Below are 19,900 nucleotides of genomic sequence, written 5' to 3' on the forward strand. Positions count from 1 at the left end.
TGGCACATAATCACATGGGTTCATGTGGAATAATTCCAATTGCAAACATGTTCGTGTCTGTCTCTGTGGCGCAATGGGCCAGCGCGTTCGGCTGTTAACTGAAAGGTTGGTGGTTCGAGCCCACCCAGAGACGTGAGTAGCTTTTAATTTTTGCAAACTCATCTATTGTTTAAAAATGGAGTCTTTGATTCCGTGAAATGAACAGTGGTGAGCATACTGCTGCTGCCTTCCTGTTTCCAATGGGAACAATCGCTTCATCGATCAGTCTTCTGCCAGGCAGCATGGATATTCTACATCCCTTATACCAATACTCCAAGTGCAGCGTTCTTGCATTAAAATCCAGCAGGAAAATCGGCCACAGTGGATAATCCATTCTGAAAACCCTTTTCTACACTTTCCTCAGGTTTACACATACATGGATTAGAATGGAAAGCTTGCAACTATTACAATTGCCAGAGAACTGCAGCTTCCTTGCATCGCTCTGCACCCTGATCACATGACAACAACCAACCAATCACATAGAGCGGCGCGAGAACACCCCCATTGAATGTGTCCAATCAGGGCCTGAGGATTGAACTGCTCTGTCACATGCAGTTCCAGTACGTTGGAGGACTCAGCTGTGAGCGGATGACTTGTTGCTGTCGCTTGCGCCGCGGCCGAGAAGCGAGCAGCCCCTGCAATCTCTTGTTTTCAGCCAAATGCTAGAGGTATGAATTTCTAATGACAAAATATTTGACGCTAACTGATTTGGTAACTGTATTTGAATGCGGTTTAGTGCCTCGCACGGGCCTTGTCATTTTCTTTTTTCGTACGGTTTGCAGTGTGTGATCGCTTTACAATTTGCGACTGAAATTAAATGCAATATCTGATTCAAATTGTTGCTTCATATGGCGTTCGGTCAAATTGAGGAAATTCGACACTACGAACGGGATTCAAATCGCCTTTTCTCTTGTGTGCTGCTTTTGTCCCTTTGTATGGCCCCGTGCTTGTCACAAAATCTTGGACGCGAGCTGGTTTGGTTACTGTGTTTGAACATTAATAAATAGATACAAAAGGAAAATACTGTGGATGATGGAAATCTGAAATAAAAAAAGAAAATGCTGGAAATACTTAGCAGTTCATGCAGAATCTGTGGAGAGAGAAACAGTGTTAACGTTTCAGGTTGAAGACCCTTCGTCAGAACTGCAATAAGCTGGAGACCGATGTTTCTTGGAACACACCGATTGCAAATTTAATTAATAATTCTTCCCAAAATCAACAGCACGAGTAAAACAGATCATTAACACATTGTTGCTTGTGGGACATTTTATGCGCAACTAGGCTGCAGCCTTTCCAACATTACAACAATAACTTCGCTTCAAAATGCTTCATTGGTTGTAAAGCGCTCTGGGACATCTTGAGGAGCTGAAAGGCACTAAGGCAATGCAAGTCTGATCAGAGCGGGTGAGCATGAGGGGAAACATTGCAAGTTGACAACAAATAATATCATGACAACCGTCGGCAGAATGTCAGTGAGAGGAAAGATATCGTGTTTGAGGGAAGAAATAAAAAATGGTAGAAAGAAAGATAATCATTTTCATAGGGACATATTGCAGAATGTTGCCAATTGTTATAATAAAATTCAGAGCATAGCCGGCACATTTGATCTTCCTTCTACTGCTCTCACAACTGAACTATTCCTGCCGCATTGAGATTGAAATTTACCATTAGTATAAGAGGAGAGAATATTAGGGGATATTTGCCCTCCTAATCAAAAGTTCCTCAGACTAATGGAATTTAAACAACATCTGACCCTCATCCTGATCATGGAGACCAGCTCACCACCTGTTTATAGATAATGAATATTCCCTTAACCTTGTCTTAATGTAAAGTTCACTGTCTTGCTAGGTCAGGTTGAGAATATATTCTTGTAATATTGAACCGATTGGAGTGCAGGAGCAGATGGGATCCGCTGTTCAACCGGGAAGTTTGGTAGGGCGAACGGGGAAGCGGCTGAGAGATGGTGGGTTTGAGAGTGGCAGCAAGCATGGCGCGGTCAATAGATTGTAAATAATGGAAGAAATGTTTAACCGAGGCCTGAGACGCTGGAACTCATAAAATAACGTTTTGCTGAAAATGACGGTGTTAAAAACAATATTTGGAAATGCGGGGTATTGAACCCAAGAATTCATACATGCATGCACTCTATCACTGAGTTACAGCCTCAGCAGATGTTTTGCTGTGATGTAGGACAGAAGGACCGGCAGTATTATTTTTCTAATCTCCCTTTGTGTTCCAAGTCTGTGCTGAAGTAGGTGAAGAGAAGAATTCTGGCCTCATCACTCCAGGAACAGAGAAAGGGGAAATGAGAAGGATGACTTGCGGCATTAATGTGCATCTTCCCTCAAGGAAAAAGTAGACTGAGAGGAGACCTCATATAGGCCTTTAACATTATGGAGGGGTTAAAGTATTACATCACAACAGGGGCCATTCGGCCTGTCGTGCCTGTGCCAGCTCTTTGAAAGAGCTGTCCAATTTCATCCAATAACCCAGCGTTCTTCCCACAACCCTGCGAGTTATCTTCAAGTAAATGTCCAATTGCCTTTTGAAGTTTCTGTCGAATCTGACTCCACTGCCATTTTAGGTAAAGTGGTCCTGCTCTTAACAACCGCCTGTGCGCCAATATATATTACACCCATTACCTCTGGTTACCATTCCACTTGTCAGAGTATCCCCACATGCTCTATCATACCCCCTCATGTTATTGAATATCTCTATTAAGCCTCCACTTAAACGTCTCTGCTCCAGGAGAACAATCCGAGGTTCTCCAATCTCTCCACATAACTGAAATCCCTTAACCCTGGTACCATCCTAGTAAATCTTCTCTGCGCTCCCTTCAAGGCCTTGCAATTCTGGCCAAAGTGTATGTCCATAATTGAAAACAATACTCCAGCTGAGACTAACTAGTGTTTTAAGAAGGTTTAGCATAACTTCTTTACTTTTCTTCTATATAGCTCTATTGAAAAAGCCAAGCATCCCATATGCTTTTTAACAGTCCTCTAATCGTATCCTGCCACCAGCAAAGATTTGTGCACACGCACATCCAGGTCTCTCTGTTCATGCACCCGTTTAAAATTGTACTATGTCTTTCATATTTCCTCTCCATATTCGTCCTTCCAAAATATATCACGTCACACTTCTTTGCATTAACTTCCATCTGCCATGTGTTTTCCCATCCTTCTTGAAGGCGATCAGAGATTCAGCACCCACAACACCGACTGGCAAAGCATTCCTGAGGCTCAACGCTCTCTGGGAACAGTAACACCGCCTAAAATCCAGTCTATTCCTCCCTCTGTGTCACGCTGAGAATATATTCTTGTTATATTGATTGGATTCGAGTGCAGGCGCAAGTGGGAGGTGCTGTTCCACCGGTAAGTTTGGAAGGGTGAACGGGGGAGTGGCGGTGAGATGGTGGGCGTGAGAGTGGCAGCAAGGAGGGTGTGGTCGATGGGTTTTAAGAAATGTAAGCAACAAAATTGTACAAGTGGTGGAATCTCTGAGGACGTGAGACACAGCGTGTGTGGAGATGTGTGAGTGAATTGAAATGTCAGCATTGAAAGTTAAAGAGTGGCATAAACACTGTCAAAGCTGGCCAGCCTGCACAGTTTAATGCTTTTAGCGACGAAATTTACAAAAGCCACAATATCTGGCAGCGGTAGGATTAACCACATAACATAAATCCAATAACCCTGGTACCATTCTAGTAGATCTCCTCTGCACCCACGCCAGGGCCTTGCCATCATTCCCAAGGTGTACACCCATAATTGAACAGTCATACATTTCGTCGCTTCACCAACAGCAGTAAACCGTGCAGGGTGAGCGGTTCTGCAAATTATCATGTCACTTCTTCACCATTTGCTCGTGGATGTCCATGCTATCCTTTCCATTCAGTTGTTACTGACAGGCTGAAAAGATTTGCAGAATTCCCTCTGGTCCATAATTGGCCTGAATCCAGCACCGGACACTACAAACACCGTCATCCAACCAACTAAATTCAGACCGTTCACTCACTCGTCTCCACAGCCGCTGTGGCTCACTTATTCAGATATCCAACACTTATACATTATCGTTTCTTCCATTTCTTACAACCACGACGTGCGTGGATTCTTTAGCGCAGGCAAGACCACTTATGGCCCAAGCACACAAGGTCCTATCCCACTGCGGGCCAAGAATAGAGAGGTACTCATCAAAGGCAGGGATGCAGTCAGTGCCCGCTGGAAGGAACACTTCGAAGATCTCCTTAACCGAGACACTTTTTGACGCGAGTGTGCTCAACTCCGCCCTGCAGCATGCTACCTGCCAACATTTCCGCTCAACCCCAGACCGGCATGTGATTGAAAAGGCCATCTGACAACTGAAGAACAGCAAGGCCTCAGGAGCAGATGGAATCCCTGCCGAGGCACTAACGCATGGCAGAGAAGCACTACTGGCTCGAATTCATGAACTAAATTCTCTTATCTGGAAGTGGCCCAAAGCGCTGTACAGCCAATGCAGTTCTTTAAAGTGTAGTTCCCGTTGTGATGTTGGAAATGCCGCAGTCATTATGTGCACAGCAAGCTCCCATAAGCAGCAATGTGATAATGACCAGATATCTCTCTTTTCCTTCATAATGTTACTTTAGGGATAAATAATGAATTAAATTTGCAATTGGTGTGTTCAAACATTCATATATTTATTGACTCACACATCTCCACGCGGGCTCTATCTCACTAACTCTGATTCCACCACTTTTACAATTTTGTTGCTCCTTGCTGCCACCATCTCACCGCGGCCTCCCTGTTTGCCCTTCCAAACTTACCGGTTGAACAGCACCTCCCATCTGCTCCTGTGCTCCATTCCGAGTAATATATCAAGAATATATTCTCAAGCTGACACAGCGGGAGGAATAGACTGGATTTTAGGCGGTGATACTTTTCCAGAGAGCAGTAATGCGTTGCACTCCGGTTTTGTGGGTGCTGACTCTCTGATCGCCTTCAAGAAGGATGGGAAAACACATGGCAGATGGAAGTTAATGCAGAGAAGTGTGACCTGATATATTTTGTTAGGGTGAATGAGGAGAGGCAATATGAAGGAAATAGTAGAATTTCAAAGGGTGCATGAACAGAAAGACCTGGAGGTGTATGTGCACAAACCTTTGAAGGTGGCAGGACACGGCTGTTAAAAAGCACACAGGATGCTTGGCTTTATCAATAGAGAAATAGAGAAGAAAAGTAAAGAAGTTATGCTAAATCTTCCTAAAACACTGGTTAGCCTCAGCGGGAGTATTATGCTCAATTATGGGCATACACATTGGGAAGGATGGCAAGACCTTGGCGATGGTGCAGAGGAGATTTATTAGAATGGTACCAGGGTTAAGAGATTTAGTTTTGTGGAGAGTTTGGCGAACCTGGGATTGTTCTCCTTAAAGCAGAGACGGTAAAGTGGAGGCTGAATAGATATATTCAAAAACTTGAGGTGATTTGATAGGTCAAGTAGGAAAACTATTTCCTGACAATTAGAATGGTAACCAGAGGTCAAAGATGTAATATATATTGGCGCACAGACGGTTGTTATGTGCAGGAATGCATTACCTCAAAAGGTATTCAGATTCGAAGCAACTTCAAAAGGCAATTGGACATGTTTTTGAAGAGAACTAGTCTGCAGGCTTGTGGGGAAAACGCTGGGGTGTGGGACGAAATGGGACAGCTCTTTCAAAGAGCCGGCACAGGCACGACAGGCCAAAGGGCCCCTGTTGTAATGTAACATTCTATGACTTTAACTCCTCCAAAATGTTAAAGGCCTACGTCAGCTCTCCTCTCAGTCTACTTTTTTCCTAGAGCGAAGAGGCCAAATAGTTCCCGAAGATTTCCTTCTCATTTCTCCTTCCTCTGTTCCTGGAGTGACGAGGCGAAAAAATTCTTCTCTTCACCCACAGTTGCATCAGGTGCTCCTTCTTCAGCACAGACTTAGAAAGCAAAGGGTGATTAGAAAGAAAAGGCTGCCAGGTCTTCTGTACTACATTACAGCAAAGCATCAGTTGTGGATGTAGCTCAGTGGTAGATGACATGCATCGTCCTTCTGATCGTCTGTCCTTCCTAGGGTCCTACCATTCTTTCTGTGTTACATTGCCTTCTTAGTCCTCCAAAAATGCATCACCTCGCAATTTTCAGGCTTAAATTCAATTTGCCACTGTTCTGCCCACCTAAACATCCCGTTTATATCATTCTGTAGCCAGCGGCTTCCCTCCTCGCTATGTACCACTCCAACAAGTTTCGTCTCATCTGTAAACTTAATGATCATACCTCCTACCTTCATATCTAAATCATTAATGTACACTACAACAGCAAAGCAACTTACACAGATCCCTGCGGTACACCAATGGACACAGACTTCCAGTCACAAAAGCAATTTTCGGCCATCATACTCTGCCTGCTGCCACTAAGCCAATTTTGGATCCAATGTGCCAAATTGCCCTGGATCATAGGGGCTCTTACCTTCTTGACCAGTCTCCCATGTGGGACTTTGTCAAAAGCCTTACTGAAGTCCATGTAGACTATATCAACGACACTGCACTCATCCACACACCTAGTCACCCCCTCGAAAAATTATATCAAATTGGTTAGATATGATCTCCCCCTGACAAAGCCATGCTGACTACCCTTGATTAATCGTTGCCTCTTCAAGTGGAGACTAATTCTGTCCCTCAGAATGTTTTCAAATATTTTCCCTACCACTGGTGTTAGACTCACTGGCCTCTAATTCCCTGGTTTAACCCTACTACCCTTCTTGAATAATGGTACAATGTTAGCTGTCCCGCAGTCCTCTGGCACCTGCCTTGTGGCCAGAGAGTTTCTGAAAAGAGGTTTCCGAACCCATGTAATCTGCTCCCTAGCCTCAAACAGCAAACTGGGATACTACTCGTCTGGGACCGGGGATTAACCACATTTAAGCCGGATAAAACTGCGAGTACCTCCTCCTTCTCAATACTAATTTGTTCAAGTATATCAAAATACCTCTGCCTGATTTCTATGCCTATATCGTCCTTCTCCATATTTAACACAGATGCCAAATATTCATTTAAATCCTCACCTGCATCTTCAGATAATCCATTCTGAAAACCCTTTCCTACACTCTCATTAGTTTTACACTTACATGGATAAGAACGGAAACATAGAAACATAGAAGATAGGAGCAGCAGTAGGCCATTCGGCCACTCGAGCCTGCTTTGCCATTCAATGCGATCATGGCTGATCATCCAAATTCAGTACTCGATCCCTGCTTTCTCCGCATACCCCTTGATCACTTTAGCCTTAAGAAATATATCCAACTCCTTCTTGAATATATTTAATGTATTGGCCTCTACTGCCTTCTGTGGTAGAGAATTCCACAGGTTCACCACTCTCTGGGTGAAGAAATTCCTCCTCATTTCTGTCCTAAATGGCTTACCCCTTATCCTTAGACTGTGACACTTGGTTCTGGACTCCCCGACCAGCTTGAAGCAATAACAATTGCCAGACAATTTTAGCTTCCTGGCATCGCCCGCACCCTGATCACGTGGCAACAACCAACCAATCACATGCAGCGGCGCCAGAATGCCCCCATTGAATGTGTCCAATCAGGGCCTGAGGATTGAGCTGCTCCGTCACAAGCAGCTCCAGTACGTTGGAGGACTCGGCTGTGAGCGGATGACTTGTTCCTGTCGCTGGCGCCGCGGCCGAGAAGCGAGCAGCCCCTGCAATCTCTTGTTTTCAGCCAAATGCAAGAGATATGAATTTCTAATCACAAAATCTTTGTCGCGAGATGATTTGGTTGCTGTATTTGAATGCGGTTTACTGACTCGCATGGGCCGTGTGCTTTTGTTTTTCCATGCAGTTTTCAGTGAGTGATCGCTTAGAGTTTTGAGACTGAAACGAAGTGCAATGTCTGATTCAAGTTGCTGCTTCATATGGTGTTCGGCCAAATTGAGGCAATTCGACACTACGAAAGGGATTGAAATCGCCTCTTCTCTCGTGTGCTGCTTTTATCGCTTTATACGGCCACCTGCGTGCCAGAAAAAGTGGTTGGAGAATAAATCTGCAGCTGCATTCTATTTCCTGCTGCGTGTCCATCCAGTTAAACATTGTTTTCTGTGTTGAAATGAAATCAGCAGATTGTACGAAGGAAGAACATATAAATTCTTTCAGGGCTTGACTGGGCGGATAATGAGAGCCATTTTGCCCTGGCTCTGGAGCCCAGAGCTAGCATTCAGTGTTTCAGAATAAGGGGCCGGCCAATTTGGATAGAGATAATGAGAAATTTCTTCATTCTAAGGGTTGTGTATATTTGGAATTCTCTACTGCAGAGGGCAGTGGTTGTTTAATCATTGAGCACATTCCTAACTGAGATGGATTTGGACATTACGGGTATCAAGTTATATGGGGCTATGTCTGGAAGCTTCAGTTGAGGTAGAGGATCAGCCGTGATCTTAATGACAGGTGGAGCAGGCTCGAGGGCCGAATGGCCAAATTCTGCTCCTATTTCTTATGTTCTCTGTGGTGTATTTGCCTTTAAGAGCCCCTGTGTACTGTACTGCTGGTAGTGGCCACTCGGGCTATATAAGCCTGTATAGTGTCTTGTATCTGTTAGTTCACCTCCAGAGTTTGTCCAGTAAACACCTGTAAACCAACTCCTGCATTCCGTGTCTCCATTAACACACAGATACAACAGTGGTGACGAATTGGAAACGGACTTGCCTGCAATTCGGCAGCACCTCAAGGAGATCGATTCCTCAGACGAAGGAAGAAGAATAAAAGAAAAAAAAAAGAAAAAACTGTGGTATCACCAGCTAGCCGGGCTGGTGGCAGGTACTGGAATAATCCTTCCTGCGCGGCGGGCTGGGGCTCGATCGGCTGGCTCTACAGCGGGGCCAAGCAGTCAAGGCGCAGGCAAACAGAGACGAAGGGTGGAGCACTCGGGAGAAGGCCAGCTCTGCAAAGCAGGTCGGCGTTCGTACCATGCAGAGGGAGGGGAAAACCCAGAGAGTCTGGCGGGAACAAGTCTCCGACTATAAAAAATATTTGTATAAATAAAAACCGCGGAGAACAGCGTTGTCAGCAGCAACAGCGGCGGGAAAGCGTGGGAGGCGCCATTTTTCTTTTCTCAGCAAGGAAGAAAGGAAAGCGCGGGAGGCGCCATTTTTTTTCAGGATGCCTAAGACTGGCAATATTATTATTTTCGATAGTGATGTAGAGGATTGGACCACATATGTGGAAAGAGTGGAGATATATTGCACAGCAAATGAAATAGAGGATGATAAAAAGGCATCGATACTCCTAAATCTAATGGGCGCAAAGGAATATGGGCTGTTACGAAACTTAATCACTCCAGCCAAACCAATGGACAAGAATTTTAAGGAAATTGTTGATACCCTACAGGAACACTTAAACCCAACACCGCTGCTGATAGCAGAATGGTTCAAATTCTTCAGGAGGAATCAGCACAAGAATGAAAGTAATGCTGATTACCTCACCGAATTAAGGAAGCTATCAAAGCACTGCCAATTCGGAGCAGGACTGGCAGATTCTCTTCGAGACAAATTCGTCTGCGGTCTCCTAAGTGAAGGAACACAGAAAAGGCTACTTTCTGAGAAAGATTTAACACTGGACAAGCATTTCAGTATGGCTGTATCATACGAAGCAGCAGCGAGATGAGCTGCAGAGATACAGCAAAAGCCACAGGATTTCGGCACCCATGAAATGACACAGGGTTTCGAGAGATGTTATCAGTGCGGCAGATCCACCCATGACCAGAGGGACTGCTGGTTCAAGGACAGAGCATGCAGGCAATGTGGAAAGATGGGACACATTGCACGTGTATGCCGATCTGGAAACAAAAAATCCACTGACAAAAAAAAAATCAATAAAGAAAAGTACAAAAAGGTACAAATGATGACGGACAGTAGCTCCGAAGACCAGAAGAGCGATAGCGACTCCGAAAACAAGAGACTAAGTTGTCTCAAATTAAATAATGCAATTACCAAAGAAGATTACCAGACCATTTGGGTTACCCTCCCGATAGCAGGGTCCCCAGTTAAAATGGAGCTGGATACAGGATCAGCTCTGACCGTCATAAGTCGACAGGATTACGAGCGACTGTTTCCGCATATACCCTTGAAAGACACATCCATTATCTTAAAAACATATATGGGGCAGAAAGTATACCCCAGAGGGAAAAAAAGGGTGCCTGTTGTATACAACGGCAAGGAAATACAGAAGTTGTATTTATACGTTCTGCAAAATGGTGGTCCACCGCTGTTGGGACGTGAATGGATCAGAAAGATACGTTTAGACTGGCACTCCATTCAGGCACTGACGGTGACCAGTAAGAAAAAAAATGATGATGACATCATACCTGAACGATTGAAAGACAACTTGGCCAACGCCAAAGAAGTGTTCCAACAGGAACTAGGAACCTTGAAAGGCGTCACCGCCTCAATAAAGTTGGAAGATGCGGCAATTCCCAAGTTTTTAAAGCAAGGCCGGTGCCATACGCATTTCGCCCAGCAGTCGAGGCAGAGCTGGAGAATTTGGAAAGGACAGGCGTGTTATCCAAGATAGATTGGAGTGAGTGGGCAACACCCATCGTCCCGGTCATGAAGAAAACTTTGAATAATGATAAATCTGAAGAAGAAAGAAAAATTCGCATCTGTGGGGACTTCAAGGTGACTGTAAACCTGGTCCTTCACACGGTACAGTAACCTCTACTGAGGATAGAAGATATTTTCACCTCACTATCCGGAGGGAAACGTTTCACAAAAATTGACTTGGCACAGGCATATCAACAGATGGAGGTTGAGGAGGCCTCTAAAAAGCATCTCACAATAAACACACACAAAGGCCTGTACCACTACAATCGACTGGTTTTCGGAGTAGCATCAGCTTCAGCTATCTGGCAAAGAGCTATGGAACAAGTCCTGCAAGGAAATCCTGGGACTCAATGCTACCTAGACGACATCCTTGTAACAGGAGAAAACGACAACGAGAACCTTGCCAATTTGGAGCAGGTGCTCACTAGGCTGAGAGAAAGGGGCCTACGAGCAAACCGCCCGAAGTGCAAATTTTTCCAGAAACAAATATCATATTGTGGCCACATAATTAACGAAGAAGGGTTGCATAAGTCACCTGAAAAAATTGAAGCGGTCATAAAAGCCCCAGCACCTGAAAATGTCTCACAATTAAGGTCGTTCCTGGGATTGATAAATTACTATCATAAATTATTACCGAACTTGTCAACTGTTCTGCACCCTCTTAACGAACTGCTACAAACGGGAGTAATTTGGGAATGGAACGAGGACTGTAATCGTGCCTTCCATAAATGTAAAGGATTGATCACGTCCAAGGAAGTTTTGGCTCATTAAAACCCATCACTGCAAATCAGACTGGCGTGCGATGCATCCCCTTACTGCGTAGGAGTGGTATTATTGCATAGATTCCCTGATGGCTCAGAGCGGCCGATAGCTTTTGCATCACGCTCATTGAACTCAGCTGAGCGTAACTATGCCCAGATCGACAGGGAAGCACTCAGCCTGGTATGGGGAGTGAAGAAATTCAACCATTACCTACACGGACAAAAAGTTACCTTGTTGACTGACCATCAACCCCTCGTCTCCATAGTCAACCCTAAAAAGGGCGTTCCCATTTTGATGGCACAAAGGCAACAGAGGTGGTCCCTTTTCCTAGGGGCACACCGATATGACATAGAATACAAAGGATCAAAACAGCATTGAAATGCAGATGGTTTATCGCGTCTACCGTTGCCAATGGTAGAAGAAGCACCTACAGTGGACCCAGTGGAAATATTCCACTCTACCATAGTAGATTGTCTACCAGTAACAAATTCTGCCATTGAAAAGGAAACGAGAAATGACCCGACTCTGTCACGAGTCTACGATTTAACGGTAAAGGGATGGCCAGCACATGGCGAACCACTGTTGCCAGCATTCTCACAAACAAGGGAACAGCTGTCATTGTGCCGAGGAACCTTGATGTGTGGATCCAGAGTGGTGATTCCACCCAAACTCCAGGATAAAGTGCTAAAGGAGCTTCACGAGGGGCATCTGTGTGGAGTGAAAATGAAGAACCTAGCCAGAGCGTTTGTGTGGTGGCCAGGTTTCGATGGAGACAATGACCAAGGGCTGTCTAGGATGCCAGAAGGTCCAAAACGCCCCACCACAAGCCCCTCTACATCCATGTGAGTGGTCCTCAATTCCATGGCAAAGGGTACACATCGACTTTGCTGGTCCATTTATGGACTCAATGTTCTTAATCGCGGTTGATGCACACTCCAAGTGGCTGGAGGTAATAAAGATGTCCTCCCCCACCACGGAAAAAAACATCACAGTATTAAGGACCATTTTTGCCAGGAATGGGCTGCCTGAACAGATCTGTTCTGATAATGGACCACAATTTGTGTCCGAAGAATTCAGAAAGTTCTTAAAAAACAATGGGGTTAAGCACTATACATCCGCCCCATACCATCCCGGCACCAATGGATTGGCTGAAAGGTTTGTCCAGACCTTCAAGAAGGCCATAAAGGCTATGGGTAATGAAGGCATTAATCTACAGCATAAGGTAGATAACTTCTTGTTTGCCTACAGGAATGCAACACATATGGTTACAAACCAAACTCCCGCCATGATGTTTTTCAATAGTAGACTAAGATGCCGGCTGGATTTGATCAAGCCAAACATCAGAAGGGACGTAGAGAACCGGCAATTTCAAGGCACGAATGAAAGGCCAACTTGAACCTTCCAGATAGGTCAACACGTTTTGGCCCGGGACTATCGTACCGAGAAATGGCAGCCTGGAAATATTTGCACACGACTAGGATCACTGATGTATACCGTGGACATTGGAGAAAGCGTAATAAGGCGCCATGCTGACCAGATCATGGAGTCATCCAAAAAGGGGCAACCTACACCACAACTCTATACACCTAATGATGAAGCAGAGATAGCCATAGTATCTACCTCCGATCCGGTGATACTGGAACCAGATGAACCCGACACTGGCATTCAAGCCGAATCGACCTTGCCAAAGGAACCTACTACACCACCGAAAACTACTACACCACCGAGGCGTTATCCGGACTGAGTCAGGAAGCCTCCAGAGAGACTGACTTATAATTGATTAACTGCAGCAAATGTTTAGATTATTGTTCTTGTACACATGTTAATAACAATTACTTAAAATGTTATGTACTGGTTGTCTGAAATGGGAGGAATTGTGGTGTATGTGCCTTTAAGTGCCCCTGTGTACTGTAATGCCGGTAGTGGCCACTCGGGCTATATAAGCCTGTATAGTGTCTTGTATTTGTTAGTTCACCTCCAGACTTTGTCCAGTAAACACCTGTTAAACCAACTCCTGCATTCCGTGTCTCCATTAACACACGGATACAACATTCTCATGTACCGATCTTGGCCAGCAGGGTTGAGAACTGTGGCTCGTCTGGCTTAGTTCATTAAATAAGCATCGCAGCAGGAAGCAGCATCAACTGGAAGATGGTTGCACAGACGACGTGCATTTTCTTCAATGGGTTGCAAAATAAATATTTCCAATGGTTAAAATTGCTTTCACGGTTTCAAGAGCATTAAATAATGTAGTATTTCTCCAGTGGCCTAGGCCTCTCGTGATGCTGTGATGTAATAATGGGGTGAAGAGCTTGTTTTATTTTCTGCTTGAATCGCCAAGGGTGTCTAGTACTCATACTTCCACAATCCTAAACACAGTTTTCATAATCATTCTTCTCACGCCCTACCACTTGTTTGTTGGTGGTTAGCAACAGTCTTTCTTTCCCTCCTTCCTTCGTTATTTGTTAGATTATGGCTTGTGCTAAGTTTCGGTTCTTTTGCACTGGCAATATCCACAAATTAATAACAAAAGGATCATTAATACGGCGCCTTGCACAACTACTAATACGTATGATATGATCCTTATCCAGGGGTGTATATCAACATTTAGCCCCCAGTTCCAGATCTTATTGTACCAAGGAGTCTCTGCTAACGTTTTACTAATGTCTTTTTGTTGTTTCTTTACGTCTTCTTCTATTTAATGATAATACTTTAAAATTTCCTTCGTTTCCTGCTCTAATTTCTTCCAAGCTTTTTCTTCCTCTAACTTAGGAATTGCCTTGACATAAGTTTCAACCTCTTTATTAAGTTCCATATTATCAAGCGACCAGGTTTTCCCTTGCTGTGGTCTTGGTGGGTGTATATATTGGTGCCCTATCTGTGTAGATATCTTTGGATAGAAACAAAAGTTTGGTTGGGGAATGCGACAAGTCAGATCTTGATATTCATATTTCTGTTCAGTTGTGGTGACACAAAATGGCCCATTGTTCCTCGTTGCTACCGTTGTCCGGTGTATCCCTCATGGGTGTAGCTCAAGGGTGCAATTGGTGGTTTTCGTAAATCCGCACTCGGTTGTGTCTCCTTCGGTGGGGGGGTGTGTACGCACCCATGTCCTTCCATTATGGTGGCACCCGTCCATTAACACCCCCTTAAGGTTCCATTCTTCTGGTTATTATCTTCATCCCTTTTCCAAATTGCCTTGGTAGGGACATCATGATATTTAACCAAACTCTCCCTTTGAATCTCTCCTATGTTAATCACGTCGCATAGGGGCTGTCCCTCTTCTGGGAGTTGTGGGATGGCTAGTACAAAGCCAATCACCTTAGTCCATTGGGTCAGACAATTGCCTACCCTGTATACTTGTCCCATTTTAAGCCCTTTGCATAGGCTTTTATTTGTGTCAATCCAAGTTTCCAGATCCTCATTAGTAATCCAGTCAGGGATTTGTCCATTATTTATTTGCTTCATGTTATGCTGAGCATTCGACCATAGCCATGAGCCATACTTTGCACATATCAATTCCTTATGGGTTTTGCGTGATGTATTGCTGATCTGATCAATAAATCTATTAATTGTTTTTTCATAGTAGGCTACTATCCCTTCCACCCGAACAATTTTGTTGTCGTTTGTTTTCCTTCCAGTGCCTTTGCTGGCTATTTCCGGTGGCTTGTTTTAGTAACTTGTTTATTTTTGCTTCTGGTTCCTCTACTCCTTCGTTTACTCCTTCTAAGTCAAAACTATTAACTGTTGCTAACCTGGCCGCATACCCTGCTCCAGCCATTTCAAATATTCCCCGTTTCTTACGTCTTTGTAAGATAGATTTTCCCTGTGGACCCCCTGATTGTTTTACCCACAGGGAGTTCCATAATTCTTTTGTATGCTTGTTACACATCACCGGCATCTCAAAAGTACACATATTAATGGCAAGCTAAATAACTCTATGTGTTACACTAAAATACACCTCATCTTGTGTTTTTCTTATGATGGAACCCCCTCATGCTACTTTTTCCATTGACGGGCAAGGTAGTGGGGTTGTGGATGATGGCGGGATGTTTTTCACACAGAAAGTGCCATTTAAACATGTGCCCCATTGTCCGGTGCTCATCTTAACCAAACACTCCGGTGGTAGCCTGTCTCCTCCGTCACCATATCTGGTCCTCCTACCACTCTGATTTTATGTACAGATTTCGTTACTTCATACTGTAAATCCTGCTGGACAGCGCCTCTCTCCCTCTTTATTCCCAACAGACTCAGCGCTTATAATTAGCCATAAAATCCTGATGAGCGTGCAAATGATGTTCCACTTCATCTTTCTACGAGTTTATCGTTCCTGTAATGATAGACAAAGGGGCCAGTCATCATAAGCTGCTTAGAATTATTCTATTCTTAATTGCTTTGTCAGTTCGGGATGTTGTACATCTTGTTCATTTATTGGTCTGTGGCTCTGTTTCCAGATATACTTGAAGATGCAAACCACGGTGTATTATATTAACATCACGCACAGCCCTATCATTGATATATGAAGTTAATCCCCTTCCATTCTTTATACATTCTAGCATATTCCTCACTCTCCTCAAAAGGCACCATCTCTGGCTTAATCATTGTCCTTGTTATATACCTGTAACTGAGTCCAGTGCTTCCAGTAGGTCACTTGCAGTCAGAATCAGGGGAATTTATAATGGGGAACAAAGAAATGGTAGACAAATTAAAAACATATTTTGGTTCTGTCTTCACAAAGAAGGACAAAAATAACATCCCAGAGATGTCGGGAACATAGGGTCTGATGAAAGGGAGGAACTGAAAGAAATCAGTATTTGTAGGGAAATGGCGTAAGGGAAATTGACGGGATTGAATGCCGATAAATCCCCAGGGCCTGATAATCTACTTCCTAGGGTACTTAAGGAAGTGGCCCTAGAAATAGTCGATGCATTGCTGATCATCTTTCAACATTCGATAGATTCTGGAACAGAACACATTGATTGGAGGGTAGCTAATTTTACAATTATTCAATTATTCAAAAAAGTGGTAGGGTGAAAACGGGGAATTACAGACTGGTAAGCCTGACATCGGTAGTGGGGAAAATGCTAGAGTCCATTATAAAAGATGTAATAGAAGAGCACTTGGAAAACAGTGACAGGATCGGACAAAGTCAACATGGATTTACAAAAGGAAAATCGAGCTTGACTAATCTATTGGAATTTTTTGAGGATGCAACTGGTAAAACAGATAAGCGAGAACCAGTGGATGTTGTGTATTTGGACATTCAGAAGGCTTTGGATAAGGTCCCGCATAAGAGATTAGCGTGTAAAGATAAGGCACATGGGATTGGGGGCAAGGTATTGACTTGGATAGAGAACTGGTTGGCAGACAGAAAGCAAAGAGTTGGAATAAACGGGTCTTTTTCTGAGTGGCAGGCAGTGGATAGTGGGGTACTGCAGGGATCGGTCCTTGGACCCCAGCTATTCACAATATATATTAATGATCTATACAAGGGCACTAGATGTAATATCTCAAACTTTGCAGATGACACAAAGCTGGTTGGGCGTGTGTGCTGTGAGGAGCTCCAGGATGATTTGGACAGGGTCGGTGATTGGGCAGAATCATGGCAGATGCAATATAACGTGGATAAATGTGAGGTTATCCACTTTGGGTTGCAAAAACAGGAAGGCAGATTATTATCTGAATGGCAATAGATTGGGAGAAGGGAAAGTGCAACGAGACCTAGGTGTCCTTGTGCACTAATCGCTGAAGGTAAGCATGCAGGTGCAGCAGGTGGTTAAGGGGGCAAATGGTATGTTGGCCTGTGTAGCGAGAGGTTTTGAGAAGAGTAACAAGGATGTCTTGCTGCAGTTGTACATGGCCTTGGTGAGACCACATCTTGAGTATTGTGTGCAGTTTTGGTCGCCTTATCTGAGGAAGGATGTTCTTGCCATGGAAGGAGTTCAGCGAAGATTCACCAGGCTGGTACATCGGATGGCAGGAATGACGTATGAGGAGAGATTTGGTCGATTGGGCTTATACTCGCTGGAGTTTAGAAGAATGAGAGGCGATCTCATTGAAAGTTATAAAATTCGAACAGGACTAGACAAACTAGATGCTGGAAGGATGTTCCCGATGGTCGGGGAGTTCAGATCCAGGGGTCACAGTCTAACGATAAGGAGTAAGCCATTTATGACAGAAATGAGGAGGAATTTCTTCACCCAGAGAGTGATGAACCTGTGGCATTCTCTACCACAGAAGGCAGTAGAGGCCAATTCATTAAATATATTCAAGAAGGAGTTAGATATATTTCTTAAGGCTAAAGGGATCAAGGGTTATGGGGAGAAAGCAGGGATTTGGATGATCAGACATGATCGCATTGAATGGTGGAGCAGGCTCGAGGGGCCGAATGGCCTACTCCTGCTTCTATCTTCTATGTTTCTATGTTTCTAAGTTTCCACCTTCCTTTACCTGTTCCAGAGTCGTATATACAAGCGCATGTGTCACTGTTCATCAATACCTCGTAGGGCCCTGACCATCTAGGTGCTAACCCTGGTTTGTCAGGGATTAGTTTTGCCATTACCTTGCTACCTATTACTGGAACCTCCTTCTGGTCGTCCCGTGTATGCTGTTCTGGATCTCATATAATCTGTTGGTCTCTGGCCTCATTTCTGAGAGCGTGTAATTGCATACACAATTTTTTATTAAATCTCCTAATTCTATCCTTCTGGGGCCCTGCATCCTCACACCAGGTAGTGTCTCCTTCCGGCAGTGTCATTGTTCGTCCGGTCATTAGTTCAAAAGATGTCAGCCCCGTAGTTCTATTCGGGGTTGCCCTAAGCCTCACCAGTATACTCGGGAGTAACTCCGCGCATCCCTTTCCTGTGTCTTCTATTGCTTTATCTAAGGATAATTTGAAAGTTCGATTCATCCTTTCCACCATCCTTGAACTCTGAGGGTGGTATGGTGTGTGGAACCTTTGTCTGATACCTAATAATGCGCATGTTTCCTTTATAACCTTCCCTGTAAAGTGTGTTCCCTGGTCTGAATCAATCTGCAGCGGGACCCCCCATCGTGGTACTACCTGCTCTGCCATTATTCGTGCTATTGTTGTTTCTGTACAATCTCTAGTGGCGAATGATTCAACCCATCTACTAAATTGATCTATTATTACCAAGCAGTGTATTTTTCCCTTTGATTTTGGTAGAGGTCCAGTAAAGTCCATCTGCAACTTCTCCCATGGGCCTCCTGGTCTTGGCTGATGTGCACACTTTACATTGACAGTGTCTAAAGAATCTGTCCACAGCTTGTTTCATCGCTGGAGGTTGTTTAACATATTGGATATATCTGTGTGTTGTCTAGCATGGTACATTTTCATTCATTCTTGTTGTATACAGCTTGGTGTACATATTTGCTGCTCTTTCCTCCATATTCCCCCCGCCCTTTCTCTTGCACCCCTTCGTTCCCACAGCTGCTTCTCCTCCTAGGAGACTTCCTTATGTAATTATGTCTATATCCTCTGGTAATGCAATAATAGCGGCTATGTCTATTTGCATTTCTGGTTCTGTTTCACTCTTGTTTACCGCTGCAATCTGTTGCTGTACCACATTTCTGGCTGCAGGATCGGCGGCTCTGTTTCCCTTCTCTGTGGGGGAATTCCCCCGCTGGTGGTATTTTACCTTCACTACCGCCGTTTCCGTGGTTAGCCCCGAGGTGGCTACCAATCTCTTTACTAAGCCCTCATGCAGTAAGTGTTTGCCCCCCAGGCAATGTACCCCATCTACTCCAGGCAGCCATATAAGCATGTACTATGCCATTAACATAGCGACTATTGGTATAGATATTCACCCGTTTTCCTGCTGCTAATTTTAATGCCTCTGTCAATGCCGTTAACTCGGCACCTTGTGCTGAACTATCCCCTGGTAGTCTTCCTTCCCTCTGGATGGTGCCGTTTCCCATCACCACAGCCCAACCTGTTTGTGGTGTTCCGTTAACATATTTAGGAGACCCATCCACATATAGCTGTAAGTCCGTTTCCGTCAAAGGTAATTCCTTGATCCTGTCTGCATATTCTAGTTGCTCTTCACAGGTGCAACAGTGTTCCTCTCCTTCCATTCCTATCATAGATGTGGGGTTCTGGCTCATGTCTAACTATCTGTATAGATTTATCTTTGGCTAACAGGACAGCCTCCCAAGCAGCCTTCCTGCCGTTTGAGGTGTTGCAGCAATAAGTTTACAAGATAACTTCCATATAACAAAAGAAAGAAGATAATCCATTGTGACTCTTCTTAGAGCCTAAGGGGTTAATTTATCAGATCATAATTTTCCTTCTGTCACTGGGGCAATACCAGCTTAAAATTAAGAAACTTAAATTTAATAATGTCCAATATCTTTAAAGTTCATACTAAAGTTGTTGCTTGGTGAACTTAAACAGCTGTCTGTGGAAAGGGTTAACTCCTTTGCAGATTTTTAAGAAGCTGGAGCGAAACATTTTCAGCTGCACGCAATTGCGTCACT

The 19,900-nt window shown here is 44.2% G+C and overlaps 1 non-coding gene across 1 annotated transcript; it reads left to right on the forward strand.

Annotated features, from left to right (window-relative positions):
• Nucleotides 1-59: 59 nt before the first annotated feature.
• Nucleotides 60-133, forward strand: trnan-guu (transfer RNA asparagine (anticodon GUU)). The gene has a single exon. It is a non-coding gene; the product is annotated as a tRNA-Asn (tRNA).
• Nucleotides 134-19,900: the final 19,767 nt, after the last annotated feature.

The sequence above is a fragment of the Somniosus microcephalus genome, unplaced genomic scaffold (genome assembly GCF_052327205.1).
Source record: "Somniosus microcephalus isolate GS21.2 unplaced genomic scaffold, FLI_Smic_1.0 unresolved_chr9, whole genome shotgun sequence".
Taxonomy (NCBI): Eukaryota; Metazoa; Chordata; class Chondrichthyes; order Squaliformes; family Somniosidae; genus Somniosus; species Somniosus microcephalus.